The sequence below is a fragment of the Mustela nigripes genome, chromosome 4 (assembly GCF_022355385.1).
Source record: "Mustela nigripes isolate SB6536 chromosome 4, MUSNIG.SB6536, whole genome shotgun sequence".
Taxonomy (NCBI): Eukaryota; Metazoa; Chordata; class Mammalia; order Carnivora; family Mustelidae; genus Mustela; species Mustela nigripes.
Window position 1 is genome coordinate 102,871,117 of NC_081560.1, and position 19,305 is coordinate 102,890,421.

Below are 19,305 nucleotides of genomic sequence, written 5' to 3' on the forward strand. Positions count from 1 at the left end.
GCAGAATCTGGCTATTCCAGGCTAACTAACCACTTTTTTGCCTAACTATAAAGATAACTGGCTCATGTCTCCACTCCTTTTTGCTTGTGTAGGTACAATCAGACTGTGATTGTTCAGACCCCGTTAATTCCAGTTAATGGGCAAATAAGGCCGTGGTGTTCTGGTATTTCAGGGTCAACCCTGATTTCCCTTACAGCCTTCATGCAAACGTGCTTGTTGACGGGCCTCACAGATTGACACCACCTGTAACCTTGTATACTCATGCTCTACAACGTACCCAAAATGGTCGGGCTTACAAAGTGGGCAGAATGACTCTTTCTCATTTGGTATTTCAAGGGGTAAGTAAGTCGAGCATGCTTCTCCAGACGGTGTCTTGGGAACCAAAGCATCACGTAGAATCAGTCCTTTCCAAAAGGCGTGTGAAGCGTTGAGGAAATGCGATCTGTGGTTCTTAAATTAAGTAGGAGTAAAGTTATTAACTAAGCATATGCTGACACTTTAATTGCAATAACGTGCTTTCTCAACCAGGATCCTGAAAGCCCATATATATATATATATATATATATATATATATATTGCCTCTCCCCCTACTTGAGATCTCTGTCTGTTAAGTAAATATAAGTATAAATATATACTTAATATATAATAATAAATATATACTTAATAAATAAATATAAGTAAGTAAATATATATGAGATCTCTGTCTGTTAAGTAAAATATATTTACTTAATATCTCAAGTAGGGGGAGAGGCAGGCAGAGAGAGAGAGAAGGAAGCAGGCTCCCTGCTGAGCAGAGAGAGTCTGATGCAGGGCTCGATCCCAAGACATTGGGATCATGACCTGAGCCGAAGACAGAGGATTTAACACACTGAGCCATCCAGGCGCCCCTCCTGAAACCCTTTTTGACATCAACTGAGGCTGTGGGGTGGATTTCCTATAACAGGTGGAATAGAAGTAGACCCAACAGCAAGTTTCTCTCCTGGGATCTAGCAAGCTATGCTTAGCTCAGCACTGGCCACTGCTGATCTGGTGGTCTCCCTCTGCTAGGGCCACACTGTCAGCCTATCACTGCTCATTACTCTTGGATCTCAGCCCCAGACACCTTCTCAGAGAGCACCCCCCTGGGGGTGACCCATTTATGGTAAGGACTTACCTTGCTCTCTGTCCTATAGCGTCCTGCTCTTTTTCTTTCTAGTGCTCACCACATCATGTGTGTTTGCACTGGTGTTTGCCTTCCCCACTGGGTTCTCAGCCCTGTGACAGCAAGGGCTGTGATTTTGGGCTCATCCCCACATGCCCAATGGCTTGTGCAGCTGCTCACGTGGATTCCACTCACTTGCTTGTTGAATGAATCAACGATCGAATGGAGACTTGAGCTAAGTTTTCCCAGATGTATGTAGTCAGGACTAGGAAGGAAACCTCTTCTCTCTGTAGAGCTCTTTCTGCACACTGTCATCCTGCGAGCCACACTTGCTGATGCGTTTGTATAAAGAAAAACCTAGAGGACCTAAGGGTCAGGCGTTTTGACTCTTTGCTCTTTCTGTACTGGTGAAGGACTTCTCAAAGATCACGAGGGAGGAAGAGTATCGAGTTATCTGGAACTGGCAGTAGTTTCTTTGAAGAAATGTTTCTCCAAAGAGGTCTTTGTGACTAACAGACTCTTGAGATAGTTCTGTGGCTTTGCTAACTTCAGTAGAGTAACTATTCACAGCAAGTTCCACTTTTATAGGTGAGGTAGAACAGAGACTTAATTTCCCACATCTCCAGTGTCTTCCTTAGGGGCTTTCAAAATCTGTACCTGGTAACCTGCGGCTCAGCTGGCATTAAAAAAGAAAAGGAAGAGGAAATTTTCTTTTTTTTGGCATCTCCTAGACCAGCCAGAAGGCCCGCCCCTTTAGATATACCATCTACTTTCCTTTCCACAATAACTCTGTGAGATGGATATCATTATATTTCCAATTTACAGATGGGCAAACTGAGTCTGCTGACCTGGCAAAGCTACAAAGATAGGAATGGTGGAGAACAGATTTAAACCTAGGTCTGTTCTATCTTATATGCTTCTGATTAATATTCAAACCCCAAAGAAGGGAGATGACGCTCATTAACATAAAAAGCAGAGTCGTGTGTTTTACCGTAGGGATAGACAGATGAGGAGACAGAGATCGAGAAGGCCTCCCCTTCACCTTGTCCGTAGAATGTGATCTACCCTCCTTAGCCAGGCTGGATCCTGGAAGGGCCCTGAGAGGGCTCTTACAATAACAAAGGTATAAAAGTAATCACTGGCTCTCAGCTCTTAGCCACTGGGTGACAAAGCACAGAGCTACTGTGTCCTTCATTTCCCCACTGTGTGCTCTGAAGCCCGTATTCTCTGTGGTGTTCATTCACTTTCTTCCACGGACACTATAAACACTGTTCTACGAGTCCCACCGCAGCAACTTTGCGGTGGGCGGGAGGTACTCACTGTTTGTTCCTCACTACTCATGGGAACCTCTCACTGATCTCAGAGCCCTGAACTCCACATCTGTTGAGGAGAAAGAGGTTCCTCTTCCTACAGGCGTCATGGTTCCCAAGTACATGACCACTGCTTCTTGTCTTTTCTTAAAATATCTGAACTCTTCACGGAGTTCCCAGGTAGGAGGGCTCTGTTTTCCCAGTTTCTTATGTAGCAAATACGGGATGTTTTCGTTATTGAAATTCCTCCTAGGAATTCTTCATGTCCTACTTGGAAAAAAATATACTGATGAGTGGCTGGGTACATGTGCGGAGGGCTAGGAGTGAGATCCAGAAGAAAAGATGAACTGGTACAGACATTCTAAACCTCTTTCTAAGGAAGACGAATCCTGTTGACTGGAGGGCCCTTGGTTTGCTGCACATTGGAGTCTCTCAAAACACCCAGTTTAGAGGGGCAGAAGTGGATTGCTCTGCCTGAAGAGAGAGAAATCGGAGCATTGAATGGGAGAAGAGCAGAGTCAATTAAAATAGCGTGGTGGGAGCATGGCCAGAGACAGACGAGAGACAGAAATTCTAGTGGGAAATATTGGTCCCTGTTGCTAGTGATGGGTTTGAGATGACATCCTCTCCTTTACAGCCCATTCAACAAAAAGACTCAAGATAAAACCCACAGTGTGTGACTGGATCGTGGGGGGCCAAACCACACAACCTCAAATGCTTTCAGCGGGAAGACAGATCACATCAATGAGTGTAGCTGCAAGTATGGGAGCGGTGGACACCACAGCAGAATGAAGACGTCAGGGTCAAATTTACTCCCACACCTCCAATAGTATACTCCGACAGACCAATGTGCCCCGTGGGTCACTGCTTGACCTTTAAGGAAACTCAAAGAAGGCTGAACATTGCCTCCAGGGAGATGGGAGATGATCCCGACAGGGGTAGGGCAGACCTGGGCAGAGGGACACTGAAGAGGTGAACCAGAAAGCCACAAGAAGGAAAAGCAGGAGAACTCTCCGGAAACAGATGCTCTTTGCTCAACTGCTCTATTTGTGACCCAGAAAGAGACATATTTTATGGAGAAAATCCACTGAAGCTACCCAAATCGTCAGGAAAATCTACCAGACTGGCCCCAGGCCCACTGTGGGTGGGTTTCCTGTGGAGGGGGAGCTTGTCCTATGGGGCTCTGAACTTTGCAGAAATCCAGAGGGAGGGTTTGAGGTCTTCCCCGACTCCTGGGACTGGCCGAGGTCCAAGCCAATTACAGCTACATCTCCAAGGTGAAGAGGGACACAGCTGACATCTGGGTTACATTTATAATCCCAGTGTTCCAGGAAGATGGAAGAATAAATTATGGGGGTGCTGAGTGAAAGACCCTGGGGAGGGCACCTGTGTGATACATATCCCCAAGCTGGCAACCAGCCAGTCCGCGTGGGGAAGCTCACGTGGGGCCACTCTGCTCCCCACTCAGGGAGTGTTTCCTTCCCAGGGACACTCCTGAGATGTTTGTGTAGCCAAGGATCGGAGGCAACCCCCAGTGCTTTCCCGCCCTGCACCCTGGCTAGTGGGTGCAGTGCACACCGAGCCACGATGCCAGGAAATGAGAGAGGGCAGCAGGAAGCCGACATGGGCCGGGTGTTGCCCTCGGGAAGTCAAATCAGCTCAGTCTAGGAATCATTTGTCATGGCCCTGGGAGCACGTCCAGGAGACAGCACTTGAGGAAATGAGGAGGTCAGAGTGGGGAGGGTGAGTAGCAGAGAGTGCAGTGAATGGGAGCTACTGGAGTCTGGAACCTTGGTTCTTGCTCTGTCTCCTTGTATGCCTCCCACTGACTTCCCCTTTCTTAATGACATCCATGGGATGGCTCTGTGCATCAGGGCTTTGTGGCCAGGGAGGGTGGGGGGCTGCCTTTTCCAGCTGCTCTCGCTCAGGGGCAGGTCAGTTAGGGGAACAAGGACAGGCTTAAGAAACCTTATTTTTGTTCTGGAGCCTAGTGCTCAAAGGTAGGCAATATAGTATCTGAATTCCCACCATTTTTCAAGGTATTGAGAATCTCCAGGGAACGGTATCTTAACAAGTACCTACAAATTTCTGAGATGATCAAATAGACACCCTAGTGGTCCTACTTTCATTGTTAACTGTGTTCTCTTGCTGTAATTCAGAAAGGTTTGGAAATGTTGGGGAGGCTAGGTATGCTGTCTGTAAGTAGTCTGTTTGCATGCTAGACTGAGGAGCCTCATGGGAAATAACTCACCATAAATGAAGAAAGCATGCAGCATGTAGACTTGGTCCAACAGTAGAATCTCACTGGTGGATGGGTAGGTGGGTACTTATCTGGGTGTGTGTAAATGTAAATGTTTGTATGGCCATCATGAGAGCCTTTGTTATCTTCAGTTTAGGGATATGAAAGAGGTGTCAGTCCTCAAGCAAAAAAAAAAAAAAAAAAAAAAAAATGTCCTCAGCGCTTCCAAGCAATTTTTAAAAAGAAAATTGGTTAAGCTATTCATACATTAGGAACAACATATTCTGAGCCTTGTGATCAAGTATAACCCCAAAGACCAAGAGAGTCTGTCTTGTCACACAGGCATGGGATGTATGGAAATTTAGTGTACTGGGGATGCCTGAGAATATGTGTGGATAGAAGGCATCACCCCCCCAGCAGGTAGCCCTATGATGGGCAACCAAGGCAAAGATGGTAGTCTTGCATTCAGGGAGGAGACCAGCACAAAAAAGGAAGAAAATGGCAGGCATCATGGTGGGTTTTATACAGCATATGGGTTCATCCTATACCTAGCATGCAACTCTCTCTTTTGTCTGGCCAAGAGGAATAGTGTCCCCTTGGACAAGGTGCTTAATCTCTGGGAATGCAAACAATAGGATTGCCTAGGTAAAATGCAGCTATGTTCAGCCATCTCCTTGGTAGCCTAAATAAAGTCTGTCTTAATGTGAATAACGTCCAGATGAAAGACACAAATAGAATTCAGCAGACCTCAGTTGAACCCCTGGATCCTACCTTGCCTGAAGCTTATCTACACACATACAGACTTTTTATCAACACCTTCCCGTTCCCTCCTTTAAATTTAAGTTCAGCCAATCTGAGTTGGAATTTTGTCCTTGCAGACAGGGGATTTTCAGTACATATGACATATCCCCATGGCATTTTCCAACAATTAATTGGGGACCACTGTGAGGAGATGGAAGAGCTACAGCAGTAAGGAAGGGCAAGAATGGTAGTTGTGCACAGCACACATGACAAGGCAAAGAAATGCAGGGGAGCGTCTGGGATTTGTTCTCAGGCCCATCCTTTGTCCTCTCATTGCATATCCTTAACACCCCCCCCCACACAACTAAGTCTTTCAATGTGATTATGAATTACTCTGGAAAAAAGGTATGTTGCAGTTCTAACTCCGGGAACAGCAGAATGTGATCTGATTTGGAAAGGGGGTTGTTACAGATGTACTCAGTTAAAATGAGGTCATGCTGGCCTAGGGTGGGCTTCTGTATGTATATTCTGTATGACTGATGTCCTTAGGAAGAGGAGAGAGAGACACAGGGAGCATGCCGTATGATGAGGGAGGCACGAATAGGAGGGAAACAGCTTCAAGCCAGAGAATGCCAGGGACTGACACACACCAACCAGAAGCTAGGAAGAGGCAAGGAAGGATCTTTCTTTAGAGGTTTCAGCGGGAGCAAGGCCCTGCTGAGACTTTGATTTTGGGACTTCTAGCCTCCAGAATTATGAGACAATAGATTTTTGTTGTTTTAAGCCACCCAGGTTGTGGTAGTTTGTTAAGACAGCCCTAGGAAGGAAATACCAATATCTTCAAGTCTCCTACTTGATCCAATTTTTGCCAAAGAAGAAAAAAAATCTGTCTTACATGCTTAATCATTTTGAGGACTCACTATATTAAAATTTCCTGGGATATTTGCATTTGAAAAGAGAACTGATGAGACAGAGCAATAATGAATGTACCATGTTGTAGTTTTGGATATGGAGGAAGGGCAACCTCAGAGCCCAGCACATCTGTAAGTGCCTGTTCATCATTACACGCAGGTTCCGGTGTTTTCAGCATGGTTTTGGGATTTTTTGAGATATCTTAGGAGCCACTGCAGAAAAAGGGTGGATGACAAGAGAAAGGCAAGCGGGCTGGGCTCTGAGACCCTATCATCCCAATATGACAGGAGTTACTCTTTTTTATATACTTTAGGATTCCATAGAAGATGAATGAATTGGGAAGAAGAGTTCTTGTGTTAAAATAGAAAGTCATAGCATTATGGCATTCTTTAATTCACACTGAGGCAAATCATTTTTTTTTTTTTTAACTCCACCATTTTGCAAAATGTGCCCACTTACATGTTTACCACTAAGGCGGAGAGCGGTCAGGCTCTGCCAAGGACCTAAGGTGGAGAAATGGGCCCGCACAGGAGACAGCCAGCATCGTTCCCTTTTATTTTTTCCCTATTCCGATGGGCAAAAGAGGAGAGATTAGCTGCCTTTCCTTTGTTCTTGTCTTTTAGAAAAGTGAGAATCGAGATCTTCATGATCCAAAATGTGCTGTTTTAAGTAAAAGTCAAAATATCTAGTTTATTCAAGTTGTTGATTTATTGGCTGTCTTTCTTCTTTTTATTTATTTTTTGCCAGTGGGTGAACAGAGGAGGCTATCGGGATGTACTATTTGCATTCATGTGATTGAGGCAGACGCAGTACTCGAATACAAAAAAAAAAAAAAATTGTGACTGATGTTGGAGGAGTTTGCATGGGGAAAGAGAAGCTTGCAGTTCTTTGCAGTTGCAGAGGATAATAATTCTTACACATTTGTGTCCCTTTCACATGCATTATCTCATTGCAAACCCACACACATCCTGGGAGGTTTGTGGCCTGGTTTTCCTATGATCATCCCACAGATGGACTCAGAGCCCACGGAGCCTCAGAGAATCCTCCCTGGCCTGGGCCTGAGGCCAGTTAGTGAGGGGAAGCTGGGACCACCACCCAGGTATCCTGAGACACCCCCCTCCCCTGGGGCTCTGCGTGATGAGTGAATGGTGGTTTATTTATTTATATATATTTTTCCAAAGAGTGCTGAGGTAGAGAGAGGAATCTTAAAAGAAATGGCTAAAAAGGTGCTTCCGCCCTGCTTGATTTCCAGCTTCTACCATAAAAGCTGAAGTCAGGGTCTCCTTCAGTCGAGTCTTTGAGATAAGCCACAAGTCTCAGGAAACAAACAGTGAATGCCATCATCAATTTTGTTAGAAAATTCTCCAGTTAAGCATTTGAATCTCAAAATGCTCTTCAAATCATAATAGCTAATCATTCACCCACCCACGTTCTTCCTTCAGTCAAGCAGCTCAGCGAGTGAACACAAGTGTGCCCTCAGCTCCTTGCATGGCTGGCAGGCGGCTGGTGGGTGGGGTAGACTCTCCGCTTACCCTGGGAAGAATGGATTTTGGAATGTCACAGGGTTTTCTTTTCTTTCTTTTTCATTTGTTCTCCCCCCCAACCAATTCCTTTTTTCAGCTACAGGTCTAGGTTGGGTACTTTCAAAGGGAACTGAGGAACGCAGCCTGCCCGGTTGAGGAAGGAGGGAAAATAAATTTCACTGGTATGGGCCGCTGCAAATAAACCCGGGACAGAGACACTTTGTAGCTCGGGGGAAAGCACCACGTTGTCGTCCAGGCTCCCAAGCCGCGGGGTCTTTGTTTTTGTGTTCTTTTATGAAGTGGCCCATGGGGACTGTAGGCTGTGTAGTGGGAGCTCCCACTTCCCAGATTTGGCCCCAAGGGCAGATGAGTCCTGTGGAGAGGAAAACCCTGAACTTCCAAAAGCATCCTCTGGCAAGCAAGGGAGTTTCAGGGTTGGCTTGGGGAAATGTAAAAGGGGGGGGGCAATGCGGGGTGTGATCAGAGAGAGAGGCCTTAAAAGAAGAAAGGGGAGCCCAAACTGGGAGCAAGAGAAAGGAGAGCAGAGGCGGGGTGGGAGGCGATGGGAGCAGACAGGACGCAACAAGGCGCGCGGGGCGCTGGGCTAGGGGCGGCGGGGGCGCCCGGGCGGGGCCGTGGGCGCCGGCGGGGAGGGCGGCCGTGACATCACGCCCGGGCCCCCTTCCCCTCACCGGGTGGGTGGGGCCTCGGCGCGCCGAGCGGGCGCGGGGTCAAGGAGGGGGAAGAGGAGGAGCAGGCATGAATATGTCTGAGTGAGGACCCGGGAGGGGCGGAGGAGGCGGAGGAGGCAGAGGACGGGTAGAGGCGCGCGCGTGGCTCGGGGTGTCCGGGCTCCCCGCCCCCCCACTCCTAGCTCCAGCCCCAGTCCCCGACCCCGGCCTGCGCGCCGCCTCCTCGCCGCCGCCGCCGCCCGCGTCGCAGCTGGGACCCGCTCCCGGCGCGGGGACCCGGCGGGCGGGGAAGCGCGGCCCCCGGCGCGGCCTGGAAGGAGCGAGAAAGCAAAAGTAAGGCGAGCAGCACTCCCAAGTTTTCCCAACTTCGCCCCCTGCGGCGGCAGGCGTCCTGCTGCTCGGCGCGTCCCCACCGCGCTGGCGAGTGGCAGAAAGAAAAGGGACGGGGCGGGGGCGGGGGCGGAGGCAGAGGGAGCGCGGGGGAGAGGGGAGAGTCCGGCAACTTCTGTTAAAACTTGGGGGAGGAGGAGCGCGAGGAGGAGGAGGAGGAGGAGGAGGAGGAGGAAGCGGAGGAGAAGAGGGAAGGAGGGAGCGCGAGGGAGGGAAGCGAGAGCCGAGGGACAACTTTTCCACCCCGTGAGTAGCGCCGGAGGCGCGGGGTCGGGGCGGGGGGCTCCTCCACCCTGCGCGGGCGGCCCGGCCGGGATGGGACCTTCTTCCAGAAAGTCGATTGGATGCCAGGAGGGGACTACGGTGGGGGCTCGCTTTCTTTCTCTTTCCCCTCCCTCCCGCGGGTGAACCAAATCAGAACTGTCACTCAGGGCCTGTGAGTCAGAAGGGATCGGATTACACGATCCCTGAAACCGATGCCTGAGCTGCACGAGCGGGAGGGAGCGGGCAGGGGCAGCGCCACCGGCACCGGCGCGCTCGCACACTCGCCCTCGCGCACACTCGCCGCCCGGACTCGCCCTCGCCGCTCGCCCGCCCTCCCCGCGCGCCCGGCGGCCGCCCGCGCCGCACCATGCCCGCGGTGGGCGCACCCCGCGCCCGGCCCGGCCGCTCGCCGTAGCCCGAGCCGCCCGCGGCCGCGCGGAGCCCGAAGCCGCCCGCCCGCGCCTCGGACGCGGGTCTATGGGAAGTTCGGGGACTTGACAGCCGTCGCCGCTGCAGGTACGTCCCGCCTGAAGTTCTTTGTTCCGCGGGCCGGGCACCCGGCAGCCCGCTCCTGCGGCCGCGCCCGCGCCTCGGGGTCGAGAGGGGGGGTCCCCGACGCGGGGAGCGGGAGGAAATGAAAATGGCTGTCAAAAGGCGCCCAGATTTGGAGAGCAACCCGCGCGGCGTCGGAGCGAGGCTCTTGCATTCGTTTCCTTCACCTCGGAGCTCCCTTGCCCAGCGCCTGAGCCCGGAGACGGACCGGAGAATTTCCCATCCCGGAGGGGGACGAAGTTTGCAGCAGCCGCGCCCCCGCTCCCCGCCCGGAGCCCGGGCGCCCTCCCACGTCCGGCTGCGTCTCCCCCATCGGGTGGCGGGCGCAGGCGGCGGCGGGCGGCGGGGTGGGTTTGCGCTGGGAGCGCCGCTGCGGGGGCCGCTCGCAGCCCGCGCCGCCTCCGGGGGGCGGGGGTGTGGTGGGCGCGGATGCGGAGGGGCGCGCCGCGGTCGTCGGAGAGGAAAAGTGAAAGTTGTACCATCTGTGTATGATTTGGGATTCTTTTATTTCTCTTCCTTTCCAGGGACAGCGGAAAAAGAGAGAGAGAGAGGGAGAAAAAAGAAATGAAAGCGCGTTAGAAGCGGCAGGGAGTGTGTGCAGGGGTGCGTAATCGTGTCCCGTGCAGTAGTCATTCAGGAGACCGCATTTTTGCAGGGCAGAGCTGGGTATGAATCGCTCTGCAGGGAACAGTTACTTTCTGGAGTTGCAGAGCGAAAATGGGCGGGAGGAAGTCGAGAGGGAGTAAATATTTACCCCAAACTTGGAGAGTTTTTGAAGCGACTTTTAAGCAGATTGCCAGATGCCAGAGAGCACCAGCGCACACCCCGGCCTTTTATCCTTCCCTGAACTTTGTGCTCCTGTCCTTGATTGCACCTCCTTCAGGAGATGCCCTCCAGAGAGGGGCTGGACCCAGGCTTCCCTTGCTGACCCCGCTAGAGAGAGGATCAAGGAGGCATAGCCCTCCTGCCGCCCCCAACTTCTCATCCCCTGGTGTGCGGTGCCGAATGGATTCTGGCCTTGGGTACAGTACTTGTGGCCCTCTGCCAGTTCATATGTACATATATTTATGTAAAACATTTTCTCCCAGCTCTTTGCCAGCTGTTCCACATTTTCCAGCTGCCAGTTCAATTTGAAATGATGGACTGTCCGCATCTCCAAGTAAAAGAGCCCTTTAGCTAGAGGTATGGAGGGCCGGCCTCTGTGCAAAGACTTGGGCAGTGCCATTATCTGGACGGGTATTATTAGTTCTAAAAATCACCTTCTGCTCTCCTTTTCCTCTCCTCCTTCCTCTCTCCCCAATTAGTCTTTCCCAGAGTGTTCTGCCGGAAATTCACAATAACTAGGCTTTTCCCTCCAAATGTGATTTTGCCCAAAATTTGGATGAGGCCATTTTTTTCCCCCGTCCTGAAATGTGTGTCTGGTGGAAATAAATTAACTTTTAAAAAGGGTTCCAGCTTGAGTGTGTTGGGCATGGCTGGTGGGGGCCTCTGCCATGGCCAGTTGAAATGATCTCATTTCGGTCTGTTTAAGGCAGAAACTATTCATCGTTTCCATGTTACACTTTTTAGGTTGTTTGATGTCTTAGCATAGTATAGACTGAAATCTTCAAGAACTGGCCTAAAGTATTAATTCTGAGTATTTATGTAATTGTTCTGTAATTTGAATAGGTGCCTTATTGATTGATTCCTGTAATTATTTCATTTAGGTTTTAAATTAAAAATTAATAATAGTCTGACAGTTTCTTAATTACATGTGTCAAGATTATTTTGAAGGAAGAAAGTGCTCTGTTTTAAAGTAGTGAAACAACCTCGAAATCTCTTCATTTTTCTAAAGCAAAACAGTATTACAGTCGAGGGGCAATATTAAAGCTGTGGTGCTTGGTCTTAACAATGTAAACTGTGTGAAGCAGCTAAAGAATTTGTTTACATTAGGAAATATTGGTCTTAATAACGTAGTACACAGATGCTTTGGCCAGTTAGACTATAGTCAGACCTAAAGCAAACATGAAATAACATTTAAATTAGTTGTAATAGCATACTTACTGAGAGAAGAGAGTTTATTTTATACTAAAAGCTATTTAATTAGAAACTCCCTGCCTAAGGGGAGATCCTTTCAGGGTCTATAATTCTTAAAGTCAGCCTCGGGGAGCTTTGGTTTAAGATGCCTGGAGGAGTCCAATATGAGAGGTGTCTAGTGAAATTTCACACATGCAGAAGCACTTTACAAGGTATAGATTGTGTTATTATTCATGGGCTAGCTGGTCTGACTCGGATACCTACCATTTCCCAGCACCTTTGACATGTGTGTATTCCTCGATCGAGTCCTGATATAAACACACTTTCACCGTATGCCTCCTTTACAAAGGACTACAGACAGAAATGAGAAAATTCAGTACTGATGAAAAATGGCTCTGTTGAGTTATTTCATTACTTATTTAATGAAAGGCTCATTAATTTATCAACTTGATGCCCGAGCCTAAAAGTTGGACTTTCCTTTGTTTCTTGGCCCCTTTTCTTAATTACCTGCACGCTGGAAGGGTTTCAGACTTCCTCTGTGCTTAGCCTTTCTGAGGTCCCTCCCTGGATGCAAAGTATCCTGCTTACTGAGATCCCCCCCCCCCCTTTTGAGGCTAGGGTTTGGAAGTGTAGGAAAGGAAACAATTTAATGATCATTGTTCCATGCACTCACTTATACAGAGACAGTAATGGACAAAGGAAAACCAGTCTTGAAGGAGAAGTGAATCAATGAGTCATGAAATCCTCAAGAAAACCTGAGCAGTGGAATGTTAATGCTTTTAGACTATAGTAGATTATCTTAAAAGTCAGACTTTTCTTCTTTATGCAATTGTTGTAAATCCCCAGCTAAAGAGTGCTTTGAAGGAGGTTTTAGTTTTGCTAGCTTTCATAGTCCATAGTCGGTCTGACTTGTTTTGGAAGATTCAAGGAATTTTCTGCCAACTTATATCATGAGAAGCAATTACAATGCTGAAATGACTAGAGAGGAAGTGTGTGTAAATGTGTGTGCGTGTGTGTGTGTGTAAGTAAATTTAATTTGTTACGCAAAATATTCCACTCTCATGATGACTTCAGGTTGTCTTTTCATTAAAGGCTAGTAGAAGATGCTGCCCTTCACTTGATGTCATTTTCCGAGAGGAAAATTGATTTGTTCGAGTTTCAAAGCAAATAAAGGGAGACAGAATAAACAACAACAGGGCAGGGGTACTGCTGCAAACTTTTTCAAGTACTTTCAGTGTATTTTTCATCTTTACTTTTATGTGATGGGCCTGTGAAATAGAGCTGTAGACTGGCGAAGACTTTAAATGAAATTTCACACTTTGATGATTTTTTTAAACTTTGATATATTGACAGCAAAAGGAGCTGCAAAGCTTTTATATAACTTGAGCAGTAACGCCAAGCAGCAGTCAAACGTCTCTATGCATTTGTGTTTAACTGTAGAAGAAAAACATGTCCATGGGCAGTAGAGGTTCTTATCAACCCCCTAATCCCAGATCCCAGCAAACCTTGAGGGCATGCCTCAGATCTTACTGAAATCACTGTAGACTCCCACAGTTTGCAGATTAAATATGCTATGTGTTCCTGGCTCCAACAACAGTTTTATGAGCTCACTAAGCTTCCTGTTTTAAGATCCTTTTCTTAAGTTTTTAGGAGCTGCTAAAGGCAATGCTGTCTGGAGTAAGTAGTGTTGTTAATTTAGAGACACTTCGGATATTTCATTCTCTCTTTAAAAATTGCCAAAATTATTATTTGTAAATTGAAGGGCTCGTTAGGCAGGGAAGAGGGAAGGGAGCCCTTTTCAACGAGATGGGATGTTAGATGCTTGCCTAAGTGCAAACTTCACGTGGTGTCTCAATTGTTCCGAGGCACTCTTCCTTCACCTAACCCCTTAAAATTAGACTTTTTCCACTTGTAATTCCAAATGTACTATATTTCAGTGCCATACTTCTTAGTTACTCGTGACCACGTCTAAGTTTTTTTTTTTTTTTTAAATGTGAAAGTGTTTTTTGTTCCATGTGTGTATATTTCAACCCGACAAAACGTCCCAGAAAATCTATGGCTCTCTAAAGAAACTGAATGAACACGCCATTACATATAGTTAATAAGGTGGCACTAGAACATTCCAGGCCCCTCCTGAAAGGCAACATTGTGTGGAGCTCCACATCTGCATCTGTCGTATCTATGGTCGTGTCCTCCTATAGGGCACTTTTGCATTTTGCATAAGAGTCATAATTACCAAAGAAAATACTTACATCATCGTCCAACAACATGTCATCTAATTCCCCAGAGAACTCAGCCAATTTTGTGCTTAAAGGTTATTCAATGAATGAAATTGTGAAAGCCCATTTGTCAAAGTACTGCATGGTTTCTGTTAGTTTTCAAGCCCCAAATTCATTGTCTGCCCTGGCCCGGCCATTAGTCATCAGTGTATTAGCGTTGCCTTCAGGCCATGCTGCCCCGCACTTCTTCACACCATTATAGCTTTGAAAGTGTACTCTGTCGACTTGTAGAATTACTGCTCTGATTTCCGCTTGGCTGGGTTTGAGGTAAGTCCCCTCCCTACCTTCTAGCTGACTGTAATCCTTGCTTTCTTTTAAAGCTCCTTTGCAGAGATTTAGGGGAGAACTTTCTTAAGGGCCCTGTTGGTATCATACTGTGGTTTTGTTGTGGCATGCACTGTACATATAAATCGTACCTGAAGTAAATTGGATTGATTGCTGGCCTGAAACAGCTTTGGGGCTTTTCTTTTCTTTCTTTTTTTCTTTTCTTTACTTTTTTTTTTTTCTTATGGGAGGGGGTGGCAATGTGCCTGTATGTGAGAGAGAGAAAAAGGGAGGGAGGGAGAGACTGAGAAAGATGTATTGTTTTAAATAGAAGCATTTGATTGTATATATTTGAGTCATTTTTATGCCACAAAATTAAATAATGGGAGACAAATGTAACTTTGAAGCTCTGGCTGTTGACATACCTTCAGAATGCAGTGGGATCTCTTAAATGCTTAGTTTTAGCTTTAGCCACTTTGACTGGTTTTGAAGATTGCATAAAATACCTAAGGATATTCCAGGACCCCTACTGGTTCTTACAACAAGGGACAGCATCTACTCCCAACTTGGATGCAAGATAACTTTCCAAAAAGGCAGTCATGAAGGCATGGGACGGTTAACCCGTCTTATTGATTTCATTTGGTGATATTTTTAAAAAGAGTAATTCCCATCTCAGGAGAGCTACCTGTGTGGAGAGAAAGCTCAGCCAGCCTCCTCAGAAGGAAGCAGTAATGAACTCCCATGAATGGAAACCTGAATGGAGTGGCCAGGAGTGTGGACCAGGTCGTGCACCTCAGAGCAGCATCTGCTGTTTGAACTGTGGGTGTTCAAATGAAATTCCATACCCAGGCATCTCACTGGCAGAGTGTGCGACTGTGGGTGTAGTTTGCACTGCCCGTTTTGTAGCTGATCGAGGGTGTGGGGGGCTGGTGTGAATGCTAACCTGAAGAATTCTGTCTGCGAATAAGCCAAGTTTATAGGCTCAGAGGACCAGGGCGTGGCTTGTACTGAATAAGATTTGATGAAACTTCTGTACATTTTTGAAAATTTGCCTTTAAAACTGCATCTAGGATTCAGGAATCACAAGCTTAAAAGTCGGAAGGTTAAAGTATGCTGAATACATCACCAAAAAAATGCACCGAGTATCTCTGGGATATCTGTAGCTGATTTTGACACCCAACAGGTATTACTAGTATAGGATTTAAAAGTAAATTACTAATTCATGGGACATGAATAGTAGACATCCATCCCCTGAAGCGTCATTGTAAAGATGCACGTGACTTTAGAAACCAAAAGTTAGGTCAAGTTGCAGAAGAAAAAATTTTAAATTGAGGATTTTTTTTTCCTTGCAAAAATGTGTGAAAACTTTTAATTCCCTTAAACCTCAGTGAAGTGAGACAAGGAACGCCTTTGGGCAGAAGTGATGTTTTTGTGTGATACGTGGGTTTCAGAGAAATACAGTTTTCATGAGCTTAGCGGGTCTGAGGACAGATAAGTGACTTCTAGATCTCACTTTCTGTCTGAGGACTGCCGGTCTCCAGCACCCCCCAGCAAGTGGGGGGCCAGCTTGCTCGCATTATTGCTCTTTTGTTAATGGCCCCTGCCATGCAGGGTGCTTCCTGCAGAGCCTAACCACAGTACATTGGTTGGTGTTTCCCAGTTTTGCAAAACTCGGAAATGGTAACAGGTATTAAATCGAGACCTTATACTCCCCTCAAATATTTCTCCCAGAGTCCTGCTGGCAGCAGAGAGAGTCAGAGCAGCTGATGCTCTTTTAAGTACAGATGGCAGAAAAGTAAAATGGGCGCACAGAATGCCATTTGCGATGCCACCCATAATAGCAGTGGTCACTTCATGTCCAAGAAGATTTTCAGCAGTTGAAGGTAAATATGTGGAGTTCGTAAAAGTTTAGAGGTCATTGATTTACTAAAGCCAAATTCACTACATCCATAGCCAGGCAGTGATTTCCCCTTAGAGGAATTCCATTCCTTTTAGAGTAATTCCATTTTGGGATGTCTATCATGAATACTGCTTATCTGAGATTAGCAGTCTCAGAAATATAGGAAAGAAAGATTGAAAACACCAGGCAGCAGATTGGGGGAACGTTCTAGGATACCAAAGACCATTTCTGGCAACTTGAACAGCTCTCTTATTTGCAGGCAAGGCTTTAGGCTTATCTAATTAATGAAAAGTCAAATCATATGGAGAGGTAAAATAATCCTACATTCAAAAATACTATAATTAAAGATTCATGAAGGTTTCATTAAGAACTTATGAAGTGAGCTTCTTTTCTTGCAGAAAAGGAAAGCAGTGCAGACAGGGAAGGGTGAGGAGAGAAAAGAAAGCTGTTGGTGTGGGTCACAGGTTCTGCATATATAATGGATCTGAAGTTCAGGAAAGATAGTTGGAGCTCAAGGAAATTCCGCCACATTACAAACCTGTAAGAGATTTTCTACAATGCATGTTTACATGAAATCCACTGAAACATTTTAAATTCCCTCAATTTTGCTCATTGAAACTCAGACCATTTTGTACTTTCAGAATTGATCTGAAGTTAAAATCAGCATTAGTTTGTGCTTCTTGATTTTCCCTCCCTCTTTCTGAAGGATTTTCATTAATGCTACAGGAAGGTACAACTATTTAATAGGAATTTTACCTAAACAGTTGCTCCAAGGTAGCATCTTGAAGTAGCAGCTAATCTGCTAGTAATAAAATGTGAGAGCAATGTCACTACTCAGTGATACAGGGGAGACCCCTCAGAAATCCTTACACAGGCTGGCTCCTTCTGGCTTTTTAAAACACGAGCACATTAAGGGGATCATTCAGCTCATAAATATACAGGCAGGTGTAAGTAAATGTAATTTCTCTGGAGGAAAGCCTTATTCCACTTGAGCAATAGTTCCCTAAGCTGCACAGAATAATTTCTCACTTAAGGCCTAATCATGGTGCTGTTAAGAGCTCTGCTCTGCCTGTGGAATGCCTTCTCTCTGATCCCTCATTGGCAGGAGCTGTTTTAACCCATCAGAAACGCCTCAGGTTCCCACATCAAGTTTTTAGCTTAGTTTTTTACATCTTTAAATGCATTAAGACGAAAATGAAAGAGAATTATTGCCCAGGTTCAGTCAACTTAAAAATAAACCAACTGAATTAGGGAGGTAAGTTGTCTGCTGTTCACAAAGGATGTATTATCAGTTTATAACTACTGCTTCAGTTCACCTTAGATGAGAAAGTTGTATACAGCTCAAACATTTTGCATGTTGGTTTTAGCCCAGGTGCTGGCTTTATAAATTTTTTCTGTGTAAGTGGTGAAGAAATCTTATTTGTGTGGCTCCCGGTTTCACTGCAGGGCCCTGCCATGGGAAAGGCTGATTTTGCCCATGTTCCCAGAATTGTGATTTTTCATCCTCCCCATTGACTAAGTAAAGCCTCCTGGTGGAGGCTGAACTTTGGAACCCCACTGAGCGCCTCCCTCCCTGCAAGACAAGGTGCTGTGCATTCGCCCTGAACCATTCACAAAGCCTGAATTGGCTTAGGGCAGCAGGAGGAGAAACAACACTTGGGGGCCAGGTTAGGTTAATGGACAGTGAGTTGGAAGTTTGGGGAGTGAAGCCCTACAGTGTTCCCCAGTGTTTTAGTACAATGAGAAGCACAGGGTGTTTCATTGCAAAGTACCTGGAAAGTTGCACCTCCTTGGGTTCAGCTGGTGCAAACAGCTGTGAATGAAAGCAGGGCTCCCGCACCTCCCCGGATTCAGCTGGTAGAACAGCTGTGCGAACGAGAGCAGGGCCACCTCGGACAACTGTCTGCTGGAAATGCTGCCGGGCCAGCTGCAGACAAGAGCTTTCCAATGCCCGGGACCATTCCCAAGGAGCAGGGCAGCCAGGGCGATCAAAGTGATAAGGGACGCTTCTCCCTGCACAGAGGCCCTGGCCGGTGGCGATCGTTCAGCCCCGCCGTTCGCACTTCCGGGAATGCGACTCGGAGCGGGGCTGCCGACCCCGCGGCCCCCGCCACCCCCACCACTCCCGTGGCTATTGGGAGCGGGGCCGGTGCCCGGGCGCGCGAGGCCGGGGGCAGCCCGGCGGGCGCGGGGGCGCGGCGCCCCGGAGGCGCAGCCGAGGCGCGGAGCCCTCTCCCGGGCGGAGTGCGGCGGCCAACTGGGGAGCGACCGGGGGCCCGGAGCGCCGCGCGTCCGCGGAGATCCCGCAGGCCCGCCGGGGGCGGCGCAGGGAAGTGGGACAGCGGTGAGGACCGGGAGCCCGGGACCGTCCGCGGCACCGCACGCAGGGCTGCGGGCGCGGAGGCGCAGGCCGAGCCGGGAGCTCTCCCGAACTGACCACGGTCCACAGCCTGCCGAAGGATGACAGGAACTGGGACTCGTCTTTGCCGCGATAAAAGTTCCTGGGGGTTTGTTCTGTGTTTTGTTTTCTTCCCTGCAGCTCCAAAGACAGGGCCCCTGGAGGCTTTCTGTGCGAAAGCGCCGTTTCAAACGTAGGTCCCCACAGGCCTGGCCCCGTGGGGTCTGTTGCATGTGGAGCTGAGCACGAACTCCACCTTGACCTGGTCGGGGGCCTCAACAAGCGTGCAGAGGCTTCCTGGTGTAGGAGGTTGATGCAGGTTCGGATTTGTAACTCAGAGACGGAGGACCACCTGCAGGTTGCTGGTGGGTGAACGAGTAGGTTTGAGAACAAGATCTGGAATGAATTGTGCCCTGGGTTTAGGCCTCTGGGAAATGACCAAAAGTTCAGGGACAGCTGAATGGGGAGAAGCCATGACTGCTTTCAGGAAGGAATTTTTATCCCAATATTTATTTACCTATGCACTGCGAGTTCCTTGGCGGTTTTGTTTTGTTCATATACTCCAGCTGCTGGGACTTCCAACCTCAGCTACAAATATTTTTTCTCCCCCATAAGCATAAAAAGTGAAGGGGCATGCCAGCAAACCTCACTGGTAATGTTGCAAGTGCTACAGGGGCCTAGGAG

At 47.8% G+C, this 19,305-nt stretch overlaps 1 protein-coding gene across 2 annotated transcripts in view; it reads left to right on the forward strand.

Annotated features, from left to right (window-relative positions):
• The first annotated feature begins 9,120 nt into the window (after positions 1-9,120).
• The window catches only part of GLI3 (GLI family zinc finger 3), a 263,860-nt gene continuing 253,675 nt past the window's right edge, over positions 9,121-19,305 (forward strand). For both annotated transcript variants that reach the window (XM_059397219.1, XM_059397220.1), the window contains exon 1: positions 9,121-9,194. The gene's annotated coding sequence lies outside the window, so the exon portion shown is untranslated. The remainder of the gene's footprint in view (positions 9,195-19,305) is intronic.